We start from the raw sequence: 18,066 nt of genomic DNA on the forward strand, positions 1-18,066 counted from the left end.
ATATATATATATATATATATATATATATATATGAGTATGTGTGTTGTATGAATGCTCGGATCAGCAATAGAAAGAAAAATCAAGAGAGAGAGAGAGAGAGAGAGAGAGAGAGAGAGAGAGAGAGAGAGAGAGAGAGAGAGAGAGAGAGCTTGTGTGTTGGTCTGGTGAATTGACGTACAGACATGGTTTAGAATAAGAACAAATGAAGCTGTACAGTTGAAAAAAAAAATGTTCATATTCATACTGTAAAAGAAATAAACCAGTTATAGTATATTCAATACTCAAAAATCACAGCTGCTAAGATAAACGTTCAAAATAAAACATTACAATATTACTGACCTGGATATTTTCCACCTGCACCAGTTCTAAGCTATCCAGCAATGACATCTGTTTTGTCTTGCTTGTAGTTGGTGTTTCTGACTGTTCCAGTTCCTTTTTCTTCTTGTTTTCAATTTCAGAATATCCACTTTCATGCTTAGTTTTTAAATGCTTCAGCATATTACTGGTTTGTTCCGTAACTGGAATACAAACCACGCTATTTAATAGGGGTATTACTTTCGGGGTAGCTGGAATGACGAGCCATTAAAATTTAACGAGTGTCTACTACCCACAACGCTAGTTAGCGGGGTAGGGGAGGGTAGCTTGCTACCCCCCCCCCCCCCCACACACACACCTGTACTTGAACTCACTTTACTCTCGGCTCGATGGTAGTCGGACATGCCCGCTGTCATCCTCGCCGCTCATTGGCAGCCATTAATGCTTTTCTTGCTTTTTCTTTGACAGTTTTGTGTGTGAAGTTGGCCTCTGCTATTATGCGCACCAGTTAAAAATTTTCCTGAAAACCATCCACAGATGTACGTATGTATGAATTTACACAAACTATTGATTTTCCTTCCTTTAAATCGAGACAATTAGTTTTCTAGTATTCATTAAATCCTGTAAAACTTTTCCTGAAAACCTTTAAGTGATGTACATAAGTAAGAATATACACAAGCTATTGATTTACGTTTGAATAAATTCAGTTAATTCTTCTCTACCAAGGATTTTTTAAAGTTTAAAAAATGTTTAAAGTTTGAAAGGCTATATGAAAAACATTCGTCTAAGGCTATTTAGTAATTGAAGAGTATTTCATGAAATATAATTATAATAATAAAAAAATCTTATTTCAAATCAATAAATTGTTCATACTATTTATATTCGATATACATCAATGTAATTAATTATCCCAATGAACAATTAAGCACTTTTAACTCCAGCATCGCCAATAGTTGTTATTCATTTCATGAACAAAGCCTTCGGTTATTTAGCGCTAATTCTCATCTGCCAATAATACAAAGATTAACATCCATTATCACAGCTTACAGTTGGCGAAACTGTCTGAAAGCCATCACAGTGGAAGCTTCAAATAATTTTTCAGTCTTTATTATATGACTGGATTGGATTATATATCTGGAATTTGGGTTATATGGCAAGGCGTTGAGATCTGGGAGGCTATTCAACGATACAGCGCAACTGGGGGTGGAATGAAAGATGGAAGAACGGAGGTAAATTAAAGGGTAAGAAAGTTGACGCAGCTTTGGCCAGAAGGGACACTCCAAGGACTCTTAAATAATACCTACAGTTCCCACGTGAGGTGGAATGAAGATACTATTCCCTTATTGGATCTAATCTTACATAAAAAAATAAAATCTGTCAACAATGACAAACCGAAACGATAGCTGTTGGTAATCAACGTTAATTCGCTAGACTCTTTTTAACTATGGTAAGCAGTTCTTCTAGGAGAAGTATAATCCAAACTCAAACCATTGTTCTCTAGTCTTGGGTAGTACCATAGCCTCTAAACCATGGTCTTCCACTGTCTTGGGTTAGAGTTCTCTTGCTTGAGGGTAGACTCAGACAAACTAATCTATCTGCTTCATTATTTACTTTCCTCACCGGGCTATTTTACCTATTGGAGCCCTTTGGCTTATAGCATCCTACTTTTCCAACAAGGGTTGTAGCTTTGCTAATAATAATAATAATAATAATAATAATGTTGATGAGGAACCTTTTCATTATTATTATTATTATTATTATTATTATTATTATTATTATTATGACAACAAAAGCTTTCCTGGTTACCGTTGTTTTTCTCCTCGTGATAAATCAAGGGATTACTAGATCTCTGCACTTGCCTTCTCTGAGACGGTACTAGGGGAGGATAACTGCACAAACATCCTTGCACGTATTTTACAATAGGAATTATAAAATATGGCAAGAAGGATTCGATTTCCACTATGATAACTTTCCAGAAATGACAGAGAATGTTATTTTACAAAGTATATTACTATAAATAGTCAATAGCACCGAACAGGCTATCAAGAAATATTAAAGTTAATAGAGTATCATTAGAACAAGAATAAGTAAAACAAAAACAAATAAGTAAAACATTTCCGATAAACTAAAGAGAGAGAGAGAGAGAGAGAGAGAGAGAGAGAGAGAGAGAGAGAGAGAGAGAGAGAGAGAGAGAGAGAGAGAGAGAGAAAAAAATTAGTTTACCAGCATTTTTAAACCTCTCACTGTACACTATTTCCTCAAGTGCCACACTTTCATCTCAAGTATTGTAAGGTATATTGGAAACAACAGGCAAAAGCAAAATCCCTTTCAAAAGAGGTACTAAAAGTTATAATAAAATCAATAAATTTAGCTGAAATATTTTGGTTACAGCTATAATAGAAAAAGAGATAAGCATTTGATGGTGTCGATAAGGCATGAATTTGAAACATTAACCCGTATAATCCACGGTTACAAAAATCATGAAGACGATTGTGACGGTGAGATTGGAAAAAAAGAAAACATAAGCAACAATAAAAGAAGGCCACTGATGATGAAAGAATAAAGAATAAATATGCAAAATGCAATTGAAAATAATAATAATGATGATGGAAGTCTTATGGATATGATTTACATTTATATAAATTACGACGAAAACAGGAGCAAAATAAGAAAAAAATGTTACTATTCCAAATAAAAGTGAGCAAAGCGAGACTGACACTTGGGGACGATTCGATTCTCAAGGGAACAAAGCAAATGTCAATAAACTGGGAAAGAATTTTTAAGAGTGAAATATTATTATTCTGGCGGAGTATATTGATGTGAGGTGCCCTTGACGTTACAATTCAGGGAAGGTTTTAGGATTTCGGTTCTAAGGAATTAAGATAATTCTTAATATTTAGGGTCTAAGGCATTAATAGTGGTAGACGCGATTCTAAGATAGAACCCTCTAGAACTTCAGTTTCAAGGAATTAAAATGGTAAGACAAGATTCTAGGTTAGAACCATCTAGGATTTCCGGATATAATCATTATTATTACTAGCTAAGCAAAAGCCCTAGTTGGTAAAGCAGGATGCTATAAGGACAAGGGCTCCAACAGGGAAAATAGCCCAGCGAGGAAAGGAAATATGGATACAAATAGACTGCAACAGATTTAATGAACAATTTAAATGAAATACTTTGGGAACAGTAACAACCTTAAAACCAATCTTTCATATATAAACCTTAAAAACTAAAACAAAACAAAGGAAGAGAAATAAGATAGAATAGTGTACCCTCAAGCAAGAGAACTCTAACCCAAGACAGTGGAAGACCATAGTAGAGGTTATGGTACTACCAAGAATAGAGGACAATGGTTTGATTTTGGAGTGTTCTCCTAAAAGTGTTTCGATGTGGAAATTTAAGTCACATGACTGATGACTCCAAACTATTACGGAAATTGCAGTCTAGAGTATATTTCTATTTGAATTTCTTCATGGATTTGAAAAACTTGAAAATGAGGTACTTTAAGCATTAGAAAGATGTCTTTATGTAATCTATTTTGATACAATTAAGAAGCTGTATATGATGCAAGCTTTCTTTAAGAAGCTTTATACAGTGCAAGATTTCTTTAAGAAGCTTTATACAGTGCAAGCTATCTTTGAGAAGCTTTATATAGTGCAAGCTTTCTTTAAAAAGCTGTATATATACAGTATAGTACAAGATTTCTTTAAAAAGCTGTATACAGTGCAAGCTTTCTTTAAAAATCTGTATATAGTGCAACCTTTCTTTAAGAAGTTGTATATAGGTTTATTATAAGCACTCCATAGCAAAGTGGAATTCATATGTAAGTTGTGCTACAATTTTTTCCATTGTCAGTAAAATGTTATATCTTAAAATATTACGTTTAGGTTCTTGAAATTACCGTTATAAGTTTACATATGTTGAATTATGACAGTCGACAATTACCATATGATAACCAAGTTAAGGTAGTCATCTAGTCACATTAAATTATTGTTATCATTATGAAGAAGAAGAAGAAGAAGAAGAAGAAGAAGAAGAAGAAGAAGAAGAAGAAAATCGTTAAATCAATAGCCTCATTATCTGTCCATATATGAAATAGGCTAAACAGAAAATAAGGAAAGAAATAAAACTAAACTAAGTGTAACAGAGGGCTTATAAGAAAGTTCATATCCATCTACTAAAAGAAATATGATCATGAAACTCTAAGAATTCCTATCCAACTTTGATCCAAAATATTTGTGTAGAACCAGGCAACAACATTTTAAGTTTCGAAATAAGGTAAAAAGTTTTGCAGGGCAAATTTTCAATGCGTCGGTTTCTTAGTGCTGCCCACAACAGCTATGCATGTGCACAATGAATTATATCAACAGACATTCACTTGAATGACAGACTAGAATAAATTGAATAACATAGGTCATAAATCTTACAATGGTCTTATAGGGCAATCATGTGTCGTTAGCCAAAAAATGGCTTTGTTTACATTACACGTTCTTTACTGCGAAGAAATCTGTTATTCTTATGTCTCGTATCGATCCATATTGAACAACTTTCATGCATCCACTTTCCTCTACCATCCTTGTGAAAAAGCTACGTTCTTTAGCTACAATCTTTCATAAATACCTTATTAGTTATATTACATTTATTTTCCTACTTCGCAACCCCTTTGGGGAGGGGGAGGCGTTGAAGTCCCAAGCCGTACTCCAACTGAAGCAGGAGTGTTGGGAGTTTGGGGGTTGCGAAATAAAGACTATCGCATAAGGTGTCCTTAAACGCATTTTTTTTTTTTTTTTTTTTGAGAAGATTAACTGAGTCTAATCTTTTCGGTCTTTCGGCTCATTGCTGTAACAACGTTTAGGCTGGAGAATTCAGAAACAGGCTGAATACATATTTCACTATTATTAATTATTACCATCCAAGATGCAACCCTAATTGGAAAAGGGAGATACGGCAAGCTCTACGGTTTCAATAGGGTAAATAGTCCAGTGAGGAAAGGAAATGAGGAATATATTTTACTCCCTCACATACCAAGTTATTAAATTCTATTTCTGACTTAACGTTCCATTAATATTACATCCCGTAATCTTTAAACATGTGGATCTGATGCTTTATCTCGAAGTTAAGAGCCAACGTTTTCATTACCCATCATATCTAACTGCCTACAATGGGAGGATTCAAAAATTTCCAAAAATTAAGGGAATCTATGACCTATATCTAGGCAATATTACTATTTCTATTATTATTATTACTATCATTATTATATTTATTATTATTACTATTACTAACCAAGCAACAACACTGGATGGAAAATCCAAATACTACAAGCCTAAGAGCTCCAACACGGAAAGTAGCCCAGTGAGGAAAGGAAATAAGGGAATAGAAAATAAACTATGTATAAGCAATCAATAAAAAATAAGAAATATTTTAATACCAGTGACAACCTTAGAATAGATCAGACATCTAACCAGTAATACGAGACTTATGAAGTTTCCCTGATTCAAGTGCTTGATTAGAAAGAACCTTCTATAATCTGGTCACGGCTTGAATAAAGCTTCTAGAATTCTGTGCACGCTAAAGAATTTCGCCAAGATAAAAAGAAAGGGGTAAAAATAAACAGTAATGGATACAACATAAAAACAAAATTATATTCACAAAGTATTAGAGAAAATAGTTACTTGAGAATAGCTACAAAATAGTAGATATAAAAGAATATTCATTAAAAAGAGAAGATTCATACAATCATATAAATGCAACATTAAAAAAAAATCTACTTAATGAAGGTTCACCGTAAAACAGCTCGAATAAACAGGCATAGAACCCTAATTAACTATCAACATTTAATGATACCGAGCTTTGCAATTTCAGGAGAGTTAATCACCATAATTATCATCCTTATCAGTTGGAATGATGGAAAAGGGTAAAAAGGCCTGTACCAATACGACTGTAATTATTACGGTCATTAAATCGTAACTCCTAATCTGTGTATGTCTGCACACGGGAAATGACACATTTTCCTAATCTAAATGTCACATGAATGTGCTGTTTTGTATATTACAAAGAGAGAGAGAGAGAGAGAGAGAGAGAGAGAGAGAGAGAGAGAGAAAAAGAGAGAGAGAGATTAAAGTCAAAACTCTCTATTCCATTATAGAATGATTATTCTACTACACTATATTATATTAATTATTTACAGGACATTTCTTAACACGGTGAAGTGGTTTGTGTATCGCCATGAAGAGCAAAGCTGTGCTAGTAACGGAAATCCATATTAGGTTGGGTTGCTGTGAGCGATCAGGCTAAAGTCTCCCACCATCACCTATCATCACTGGTGTTGAAAAATGGTCAAACCCTAGACATTAATAAGACGTCTCAGGAATTTGTGGACTAGAAACAGCTGAATTTGTGTGCGTGTATATATATATATATATATATATATATATATACAACAAACATAATCTAAAGGTCAATTTATATGTTTAAACATAAAGGTTCCTTATAAGGCTTTATTTAAGTGAGAAACCTGGTTGGGGCCCCTACATGCAATTTACCGATCGGTTCTGATAACGAAACAGAAAAGATTACTTTCTAGTATCTTGGTGAGAGAGAGAGAGAGAGAGAGAGAGAGAGAGAGAGAGAGAGAGGAGAGAGAGAGAGAGAGAGTTTTTTCTTTTTTTTAAATATATAGAATTTCAATTCGGTAATAAGTGTATTCCTTTGTAAATGTGAAAATATAACCGCAATCACAACAATTCTTCTGGGGAAATATATTATTAGAATATTCAATTTAGTCTACGAATAAAATATTATTACAAATTCAGGGCAGTTCTTGTCATCCTTAAAAGCAAGAAATAAAGTCTTAATGAAATCGGATGTTCTTTAGCGCAGTGATGAATTAAGTGCATAAGACATGACTTTATTCTTGAAGCTTTTAATACATGATTTCGCTTTGTGTAAAAACATAAGAAATCCTATTACAAGATCAAAAGGCGGAGTTGATATGAATGTAAGGACGATTTCATTACTTGGCAAAAAGCGAAAAATATAATGACACGAATTCTAATAAATCTAGGAGACGTAGAATAATATTCTCTCTCTCTCTTTTTTTTTTTTTACGAATTTGAGCTTTTGGTAATTGATCATCCTATAAAAACGCTAAATCTATCATCTTCCTCATATAATTAAGAGCATGTGTTTGGTTGGATATATATACAGCATATATATATATATATATATATATATATATATATATATATATATGTATGTATATATATATATATATATATATTTCTTGTGTCACGCTGTGGAGGATTAATTTTTATTCATTTTCATTTTTTTTGGCCAAATCCAGATATATATATATATATATATATATATCTTGTCTGTCACGCTGAGCACCATTGCCAAACGTATAACTACTCTGTCTCTCCCCGTTCTTCAGGTAGGGGGAAGAGGAAGCAGTCATACCCTGGTGAGAGGAGGTGCCCCGAGAGGTAGTTAGGAAGAGGGAAAGGGGTGGAGAAGGGTTGAAACTGAGCGTGTGCATATCTATCTAAATATACAACCGATATCTTTAAGCGATTGTGTATACTAGTAACTTAAATAAAAGAAATGGAAATAACGGAAAAAAAAAATAAATATACTAGATAAGGGCTCAGACTCCTCTTATTCAACTCTGCAACGAAGGCCTGGCCTGTACATCGTCATATTACAGCCACAAACAAACACCATCGCTCTCACAAACTAAGATGTTACACTAGAAATAAACATTAGATTAAAGCATAACAAACACACATGCTTGTGATGGATGGCTGTTTGTAAAACCTTCTCATGTCAGACGAAAAAGGTTTTGTCGGAGCATAAATCACGCGAGTAAGTGTCTTACATTTCAAGCCACCTTAAAAGGATGTGAATACAAACAAACAAACAAACAAAATGAAAGAAAGCAAAGAAGCAAATTGTATATTATTACGAAGTGAATTCTGTTGATGCTAAAACACTTTAAGCTCTAAACTTAGATCGTTTACAAGACCAATCCTAATAATTATGTTGGCCTGATTAATTAACATTCGGGGAATTTGAATATATGACTAAGTGTCATCAACTGTATTCCTCTTCGCTTTAATATCTATACTGACGTCAAATTTTTTTTTTTTTAATATCTGAACAAGGAAAAAAATGAAGGATTCTTGTTAAATTAATTTTTCAAACAAAGAAATTTATTTACTGGGGTCTGTATTAATCTATAAAGAGTATGAATGGAAATATAAAAAGAAACCTTAGGGAAATCATATTAATAATGAATTAGCTAAGATAAAAAATGATAATTAACAAAACCAAAGTGTGCCCACGTACACCTCCCCCAAACACACATACACACACACACACATATATATATATATATATATAGAGAGAGAGAGAGAGAGAGAGAGAGAGAGAGAGAGAGAGAGAGAGAGAGAGAGATGTTTGCCATCATCCTTCGCTGCCAAATTTTCAATAACGAAACCAATTTCCTAGAGAGGAATCTGGGTTGCATCCGCAACAGATTGTATCTAAATACATCCTGTAAACAAAACCGTTCTTTCAAGACGAGATTAGTAAACAATATAAAACAAACACATTAACCCCTTTATCTTAGGTATATGTTTTCATAATCAAATGATAATGATAAAAATATCAGGATTAAAACAAGGATAAGAAAAGAGATGGAGATGGAAATAGATAATATTAAGGATGCTACAGCCATGTGATGAGGGCTAAGATGATGATAGGAGTAAGATAATTAGTAACATTAAAAAACAGGACACATAAAAAAATCGGCGATCCATGCTGATTCCATCTCAAATAAATAGGCAAAAGTCAATAAACTCCAGAAAGAATTATAGCATAGATAATTATTCTCTTGTTTTGAGACACGCCATAACAGAGATGATTGACAGGAAGTTTATCTTTTCCTGTTTAGAGAAACAGGAAGAAGAAGAGGGAAGAGAATGGATGTTTAAACAGCAAAAGAGATCAAATATGTAGCTTTTTCTTTATACAAGAGAGAGAGAGAGAGAGAGAGAGAGAGAGAGAGAGAGAGAGAGAGAGAGAGAGAGAGAGAGGTTAATATACACCATTGGAAGGACTTTTCCTTTTGTAACTTAAGCATTACCTTGTACCCTAAAAGGTTCAGATCGGTAGAGATTTTATTTCAAACTTTTAACTCACCTCTCTAATGCTGTTTCTAGGTTCCATTAATTATTGCGGAGGCTTAGAAAGGTTATAAATAAGATGTGGCCATTATTTTTCAATTTATGATGCATCTCTCTCTCTCTCTCTCTCTCTCTCTCTCTCTCTCTCTCTCTCTCAGGTTAGATGTAAAATGTACTCATTATTTTTTCAAGTTAGACTGCATTTCCTAGGAAGTCTCTCTCACTCTCTCTCTCTCTCTCTCTCTCTCTCTCTCTCTCTCTCTCTCTCTCGTCCGTCTTGAACACTAATATTAACCTAACTCTCAGGAAGCCGCAAATAATAGAGCTGTCAACTTGAATAAGTCCTACCCAACACTAACTGACCTAAGAAATAGGCCACACCTGGCTGGCACCCTTTAACCAAAGGACTCGTTCACTCATTTCCCAATATAGTCCCCCATTAAATTTGAACAGAAATGATAAACCTCATATCTAATTAAAATATTTTCTATAGTAGTGAGTATCTAATCATGTGCAATCACATAAACAGTTACAAAAACATGCTTTCTTATATAAAATATTCAAATGTAACTCCTAAAAATTAAATTCTTCCTTAAATATTTTTTTTCAGATATTTCAACACGTGTCAATATGCTTAATGATTTTGTAAAATTTACATTAATGAAAATTTATCTTTAAGATATTCTTAGAGAATTCATAAAATTTCACCTAATGATGTAGAGTACAATAGATGGTAATGAATGCTGTCATACCCATGACTAAATAATGCGAAACTACACCAAAAGTAACACTAACATTTAAAAGACTCATATTATTGACCGCGAGACACCATAAACATTTGGCAAATCTGATTAGGAAAAAAGATAGATAAACATTAGGATGTTCTATAATTTAAAAAGCTCTCCAGAATGAATTAGCAAAATATGTAAAGAAAACAAGGTTCAAAATCTCTTATAAATTATAAGTAATATTGATACTGCAAATATTTACAAAGGTTTTGGTACAGAATAAAGATTTCTCTGAAGTAAACGATATGTTTGGTTAACCAATTTGAGTTCTTATTCTATTCAAAAGATATCCATTTGCATTATGCTTTTGCACGAGCATTTGATAATGGCTACTGACTACATATTCATGTTTTTGAAACACTACCAGCAATATTCAGAATAATGAGGCAAAAGCAGAGATTCGAATAATCATAAGCTAGAATAAGAAAAATTTAAATTTCAGAATTGCATCCGGAGTGTAATTCCACACTGATATTATTGGATTTTCAGACACGCAGAACTCCAACCCTGGTTTGGGCAACTTTAGGCATAATTGATATTTTATTATATTTAAAAAATCTTGTAATTTGAGGATCAAACATACAAATATCTGAACCAGGAGCAAAAATCTCTTCTATGGCTATGAGGATGAATTAATAACTAAGTAACTAACTGGTTGAATTTATGATCTAAGTTACAACCCTGGACAGGTATGATGGGTCGTACGCGACCCCTACAGCATGTTCAAAACCTGTTTTTTCCCCATAAATCATCAGCTGTCTCGAATATGGAAGTGATCGACCTGCAAGGGGTGACTAGTCTACATGCCATTGTCTGCTTTAGGACTGATTTTCGTCTAACTTCCCTCCTTCCCAGTTTTTTACCCACCCCCCCAGGGGTCGACCTCGACCCTGAAATACCTTTATAGGGGTAAGTGATCAAACAGCAAAGTTATTACATAATTATAAATTGTCGAACAGTGTTGATACTTGTTTGGTTCTTTATAGTTGGAAAGTGTGGGTGGATGGTGCGTCTACCACTTGCATGACATTGGTTTTGGCTTAGATGCCATATATTGCCACGAGGTCCATTTTCCCTCAAATGCTAATTTCTGAATTTTTTTATTTTTTGCAAATTTCTGATTTTTTTCTATTTATTTTGAATTTATCTTCAATAATGGCCAGCAGGCAGTATTCCCTCGGCATGGACATCAACACACTTCTAATGGAGTTAAAAAGAGATGTTGATGATAATATGGAGCTTGCAACCTCATGTGTTTGATATTTATTTCTCTGATAATTTCTCCTTAGTATTTGTCAATATTTTTCTTATGAGTATTAGGTACTTGAAATTGATTTATATAGTGTTTTATTATTATTATTATTATTATTATTATTATTATTATTATTATAATTATTATTATCATCATCATAATTATTATAGATCATAGTTTATGTATATATAATAATTTTATATTATTTTACTTTTTATTGGTCAGCAGTTTCTTATTTTGATTTCATTTTACTTTGATTGGCTACCGATTTGCTATTTGATATCCTTTTACTTTTATTAGTTACTAATTCTATTTTCTCTTGCTGTAAGTATGGTATCAATTTTGTGTTGGTCACATCAAGCTTCCTGAAAGGACTCACTGTCATAGCTGCCCACCTAAGACTGACCACATGACAAACACCACTTGTTTGAGGAGCAGGAAGCCTGTTTGTCTATAGCTTCAAACTGTCTTGTATCTGAACTGTACCTGATAGTTATAGCTAGGTTAAATCATGAAACTTTCTTTTTTTACTACTTGTTTGTATAAATACGGAAATTTTAATCTTCACAAAATAGATATCACCCATTTTTTATCTAAAATCTATTTCAAAGAATTTAAATTTTATATGATAAAAATAATTGTCAAACATCCAGAAAGCCATCATATCAGTTTTATTCCAATCCACTAATAATTAGATAAATAAATAACACCTTGAAATTTACATACCCATTCTTCATTTCAAGTGGTAGATTGGGCTGTAAGAGCTGTTGCGGTCTGCGGCCATTTTGTTGACATACCCGAAAGGTAAGTTGGCATATCTCTATATATTCTTGTTCTGTATAGAATTCGTGATATTTTGGTATATTTTAATGCATAAATATCATATTTTATAAGAGATACAATGATTTTCATAAGAAATTTACATTGTGAAACTAGGCCGTCAAAAAATGACCTTTAGATTTCGCCCCTGATATAACAGTAAATTACATCTTAGTGCACATTTTATTATGTATTTCTGTTCTAGGATAATGAGTTTATTTTATAAAAAAAAATTGGCCTCTTCCTATTTCATTTGGGTACCCATAAAAATTCATGAAATTTGGAAAAAAACTTTTTGGCCAAAAAAAGTTACCCTTTTTTTCTCATTTCAGATCTTGACTTCTATGGGTCCAACTCATTTCCAGCAATTACACGCTGTTGCTTTGCCATCTAAGAAGGTGTCCCTAAAGGGATTTATGTGTATATGTATATTTCTATTTTTTTGTGAATATTTACGTCGTCTTTTTTTTGTATACTTAAATTTTTAATATATTTCCAATAAATAGTTATTTTGTAGATGGGTATCATTTATATTTTCACTAGTTTTTAACATTCTTTGAAGTATTTTTAGCAATTCAAACAATACAGATTGATGCATAACTAAATTTTTCCTGAATTTTTTTTGGAGTTGGGGTCGCACGCGACCGAGTATACTCTTAAAGGGGTGTCCGAGTAGCATACAGTACCTATCCAGGGTTAACTACCTTATGGTTAGTGCATTTTAGGTCCCCTATTAACAACCATTATCATTAATTATTATTATTCATTAACTATTATCATTCATTATTATTACTATTATTACCATTATTATTATCATTATTATTACAATTATTATTTTTATTATTACTCCTAAATAAGCTAAAGGTCTAGTTGGAAAAGCAGGATGCTATAAGCCCAAGGGCTCCAAGAGGGAAAATAACCCAGTGAGAAAAGGAAATAAGGAAATAGACAGAATATCGTGCCTGAGTGTACCTTCAAGCAAGAGAATTCTAACGCAAAACAGTGCAAGACCATGTTACTGAGGTTATGGCACTACCCAAGACTAAAGAACAACGGTTGATTTTGGAATGTCCGTCAGTTTTGAAGTGTTCGCTCGAAATATGTCAAAACTATTTACAGCCACATTCCATGTAAGAATATGTAAAACTTCTTCATACAGCAAACAAATTCATAAAACAATGGCAAACATGTTTATATACAAGTAAAATCTACGTCACTTCTGCCAAACAATTGAGTCATTTGGATTTATTATTATTAATGTGGATTGCAAAATTTTACTAATTTTCTTTTCAAACTCTAGGATGAAAATACGAGAGCCCTTTAAAATTTCTTGCTAATGAATATTTAAGCCTCTTCAGGACGAAATTTTACCTCTTCTTTTTATAACAGGATTATAACTCTATCAGCATCGCTCTTCTTAGGAATAAAACAAGGATACTAAACACAATATGGATAAAATCCAAAAATAAATTAGTAAAAAAAAAAAAAAAAGATATAAAAAATAACAGAAAACTTAGTAATGTGGTGATATATGCAAACTAAATTATACAACACTTTGAAAAACCAATCGTTCGAATTAATGAGGATGTTCAAGACAAGAACAGATTGATAAATTCTGGTTGTAGAGGCCTGATACTTTCTTTAACTACTGTACATCTAAATGTCCTAGGTATGCTTCCTATGGTCTGAAATGAAGCTGTTTTCTAATAAGATACTAATTCTCTTATGATTAAGCATGAGGTTCTCTCACCGAAAGTTCTATAAAATTAATGTAGAAAATATCTAATCAAAATTAGACCAAAAATGAAAATGAGGTGGGAGAGATAAAGAAAAAAAACAATAAAATTAACCCAAAAGGAAGTGGAAGAAAAATGAAAAAATTCAATAAAATTAAAAAAAAAAAAAGAAGTGGAAGAAATAGGAATAAATAATAAAATGAAATAAAACCGATATGGAAGAAATAAAATAAATATTTCCATACAATTAAACCAAAAAAACAAGTGAAAGACGTCCAAAAGAGATAAAATCTAAAAGAGATAATGAACAAATATGAACAAACGGACGGAAAATCCACAGTTAAAGACAGTCTTTTTTTCTGAAGAATTTTTCCGTCTCTCACTAATGGGAAGATGTGCCATTCTTCTTCCCACTTGTCCCCTTTCCATTCCTTTGAATAGAATAGCAAAAAGCAGAAAATATTTCAGAAAAGATCCTTCAAGATTCTTCGAAATGTATTAATATCATTCATATTTTTTTTTTTCATTGTAATTGTTTCGGAAACAAATCTCTCTTATGTATTGTAATAAAATATTATTCTAACAATACATGCTCTTTAGCTTTCGAGGGTTCGTGACTATTTCGTTCAAAGAGGAGCAGTACTTAAAAGATAAAGAACTTTACATTGCTATAAACACGTGTGCATTGTTATGCTAATATACTCGAAGAACGTTTTACTTTCAGTATTTTTAATACTTAATATATCCTTGTGTGCCAGATAAAATTTGAGTGATTTTGTTTTAAATCATGGCAGAAACACAGGATTTAATTTTGAATAATCTCCGTTCTTTCATATACCCAAACTATTTAAAATTTGTCTTATATTCTTATAATGAATATAAATTTCATATGACAATAGATACTTAGAAAAGTTCAATATAATGTTACAACCTATCTGATCACAATTAAAGTAAGGATTATGAGAACTATTAATCTCCAGAAATAACAATAGCAATATCCAACGAGAAAGGGGCCTCTACTACAATGTTGTTCTTAACTCTGCAAGGTTGCAACACTCTATCTCAGCTGTCGGATCGCAGACATTTCATACTTTATTCTAGCTGTAAGGAATTTTACTTTTATTTTATGATATGTCTTACGACGATACGTTAATTTATAGTTTATATGAGACTATATTTCTAGTAAGGGTGCAAGAATAATACCACCGTACGTCTTGCGTGTCATAGAAAGCGACTAAAAGAACAGCGGCTGCCTTATAGTGGCTTTTTTTTTTTTAGCATAAAGCTTGGCTCACTGTCAATAACTGCGGAAACTGTGGCCTTGCTGTTGGACAGTTTAGACTCAGGTTAGGACCATTGCCAATAACCGTGGTTGATGACTGCAAGGGCATGCGGTCGTAAAAACCCTCTGCTATATCATAAACCATTCCTTACTTTACAAGGTCTGCCTTTAGGGGAACCCGACTCTCTACAGGACCTCCACAGTTATTTTATCATGTTCGTTCCAAAGCATTCAACATTTCCTGATGCGATTATAGGGCTCATCTGGCAAACGACCCCTTAATGCAAGGATAATGGGGGGGGGGGGGGGAAGATTTCTGTACTTACACTTCAGTATAAAAAAAAAATGGCCAAATTCGTTTCAATTCTACGAAAGGTCTATTTATGAAATGAATATAGGCCATCTCATTAGTGATTTACACTCCACACAGAGACAGTAATAGTACGAAGAACTGATAGATAAAATTTTTATCTAATTAATCAGATATAGCTATAAATAAAATCTAAACTTGTAGCTGTTATTGATATTTACTAAAAATATACAAAGATAATAGGACGAAGCTTAAAAGTAGTATTGATTCGTAATGTGGGTTTCTATAGAATATAACGCACAGGAAACAGGTGAAAACATAAAACAAAAAATAAAACTATATACACACAAATTGATCTATTAATAATCAAAACATCAAAAAGAGACGAAAACAAGCATAGGAAAAAAATTCAATTAAGCGCATTTAATTGATCAGTGGAACTGTATCGAAGAACATATATATTTTGTATTACAATTCAATTCTCCCAAATAAAGATTACATTTCACACTTTGTTTTCCATGAATTCAAAATATATCTCTCATCCCCAGATGTTCTGTTTCCCAATTAAGCAGTTACTTGGAATGATTTTTGCCATTAAATCTGTGGAAAATATTGACGTTTTTATCATAAAGATTTTCAACTTTTGTATAATTATCTCTCTCTCTCTCTCTCTCTCTCTCTCTCTCTCTCTCTCTCTCTCTCTCTCTCTAATAACAAAAGCCCGAGTCTTGAGGATAAGAGTTTTAAGCAGCTTGTGACTTTTGGAAAGTTTTTTCACTAAGGTTTTCAAGTTTTAGCCAACTGAATATTCATGATATTTCTACATTCATGACCGATGGATCCTCTTCTAGATTCCTATGGGTCAATAGTCACATAAACAACAATATATCACCGATAGTTAAAAAGTCTTAAACATAATTTTCTAGTTTTCTTTACTTTCATACTTCCCTTCATTTGTTTTCTCCTTTCTTTCTCGGCGTAAATAAACATGATAGTTATTTTTTTCACTTTTTTCTTTCTTAAGTAAGCCTCAGACATTTCCATTTAAACAAGAAAAAAATATTACGATATGATTTATACGGTTAATAAAAATTCTGAAGAGTAAATTCTAAATTCACGAAACGCATGAAAAGAAACCTACGAACAGCTCAAATCCAATATGAAATGATAATACAATAAACGGGGTAACTCAAACGAGGCTTTCACTTAGAAATTATTCAGTATACTGTACTTCAATTCGGATAATTTCGATTTTCTTTTATGTGGCATTATTACCTATAATCATTTATTTTTCAGGTCTAAGGACACGGAAAAGAAAATCTATTTTAAACTTAAGAATAAAAATGAAAGAGAAATTGATTAAATCAAGCTTCAATAAAACTGAAATGCCGAATAAAAAATTTCATTCCAAGAGAAGTGGGAATAAACTAACTTTCGTTTCCCGAATATTGGGAATAACAGAAAGTTTCATAATACTCGTAATACCGTAGTCAAGATCATACTTTCTCTATTTTTTTTTTATGCTAATTTATTATACGCTCGAATGTTCAATTCGAGAATGTAAAAGGGAACTAGATGAAAACGTTTGGGAAGTTCTTACCTCAGGCCACACTATTCTATCTTATTTCTCTTCCTTTTGTTTTGTTAAAGTTTTTATAGTTTATATAGGAGACATCTATTTCAACGTTAATGTTCTTAAAATATTTTATTTTTTCTTGTTTCCTGTCCACACTGGGCTCTTTTCCTTGTTGGAGCCCTTGGGCTTATAGCATTCTGCTTTTCCAACTAGGGTCGTAGCTTAGCAATTAATAATAATAATAATAATAATAATAATAATAATAATAATAATAATAATAATAATAACTGTCGAAGAGAATGGAGAGGGGCAAGGAATATGGTGAGGAAATGGGAACGATGGTGTGAATGTTTCCTTAAACACTAGCAATTCCCGTATACGGATTTTCACTAGTATGTAATTAGACAAGCGCTGCTTCTATAAAATCAAATGAAAAGAAAAAGTTATTGAAATATGATACACTACGATATAATTAAACGTTTCTAAAATGTGATACATTTTGATATAATGAAACGTTCTTGAAATAGGATACATTATGATATAACCTAATCTAATCTAATTCCAGAATGAATAAAATGACTTTAATAACCTACGTTTAAACGTTACTCCATAAGAAAGAACAATCTCCTTCGAGGTCTTTTTGTTTCTCGTTTCCTTATCACTTGGCGTCTGATGACACTCGGATAAAAAACCCTGGAAGCCTGGACCATTCCTCAAAATATAATAAAATCAAATATAATTTCTCCTATATAATAAAGTGCATGTGTCTGGCTTTATATACATACATATATATATATATATAT

The 18,066-nt window shown here is 32.4% G+C and overlaps 1 long non-coding RNA gene across 1 annotated transcript in view; it reads right to left on the reverse strand.

Moving 5' to 3' along the window:
* Positions 1-350: 350 nt before the first annotated feature.
* Positions 351-18,066, reverse strand: part of LOC137616117 (uncharacterized) — a 150,650-nt gene continuing 132,934 nt past the window's right edge. Inside the window, exons 2-3 of the long non-coding RNA XR_011039280.1 lie at positions 690-835; positions 351-518 (exon numbers count right to left, since the gene is read on the reverse strand). This is a non-coding gene — a long non-coding RNA (uncharacterized lncRNA). The remainder of the gene's footprint in view (positions 519-689; positions 836-18,066) is intronic.

This window comes from Palaemon carinicauda, chromosome 22 (assembly GCF_036898095.1).
Source record: "Palaemon carinicauda isolate YSFRI2023 chromosome 22, ASM3689809v2, whole genome shotgun sequence".
Classification (NCBI taxonomy): domain Eukaryota; kingdom Metazoa; phylum Arthropoda; class Malacostraca; order Decapoda; family Palaemonidae; genus Palaemon; species Palaemon carinicauda.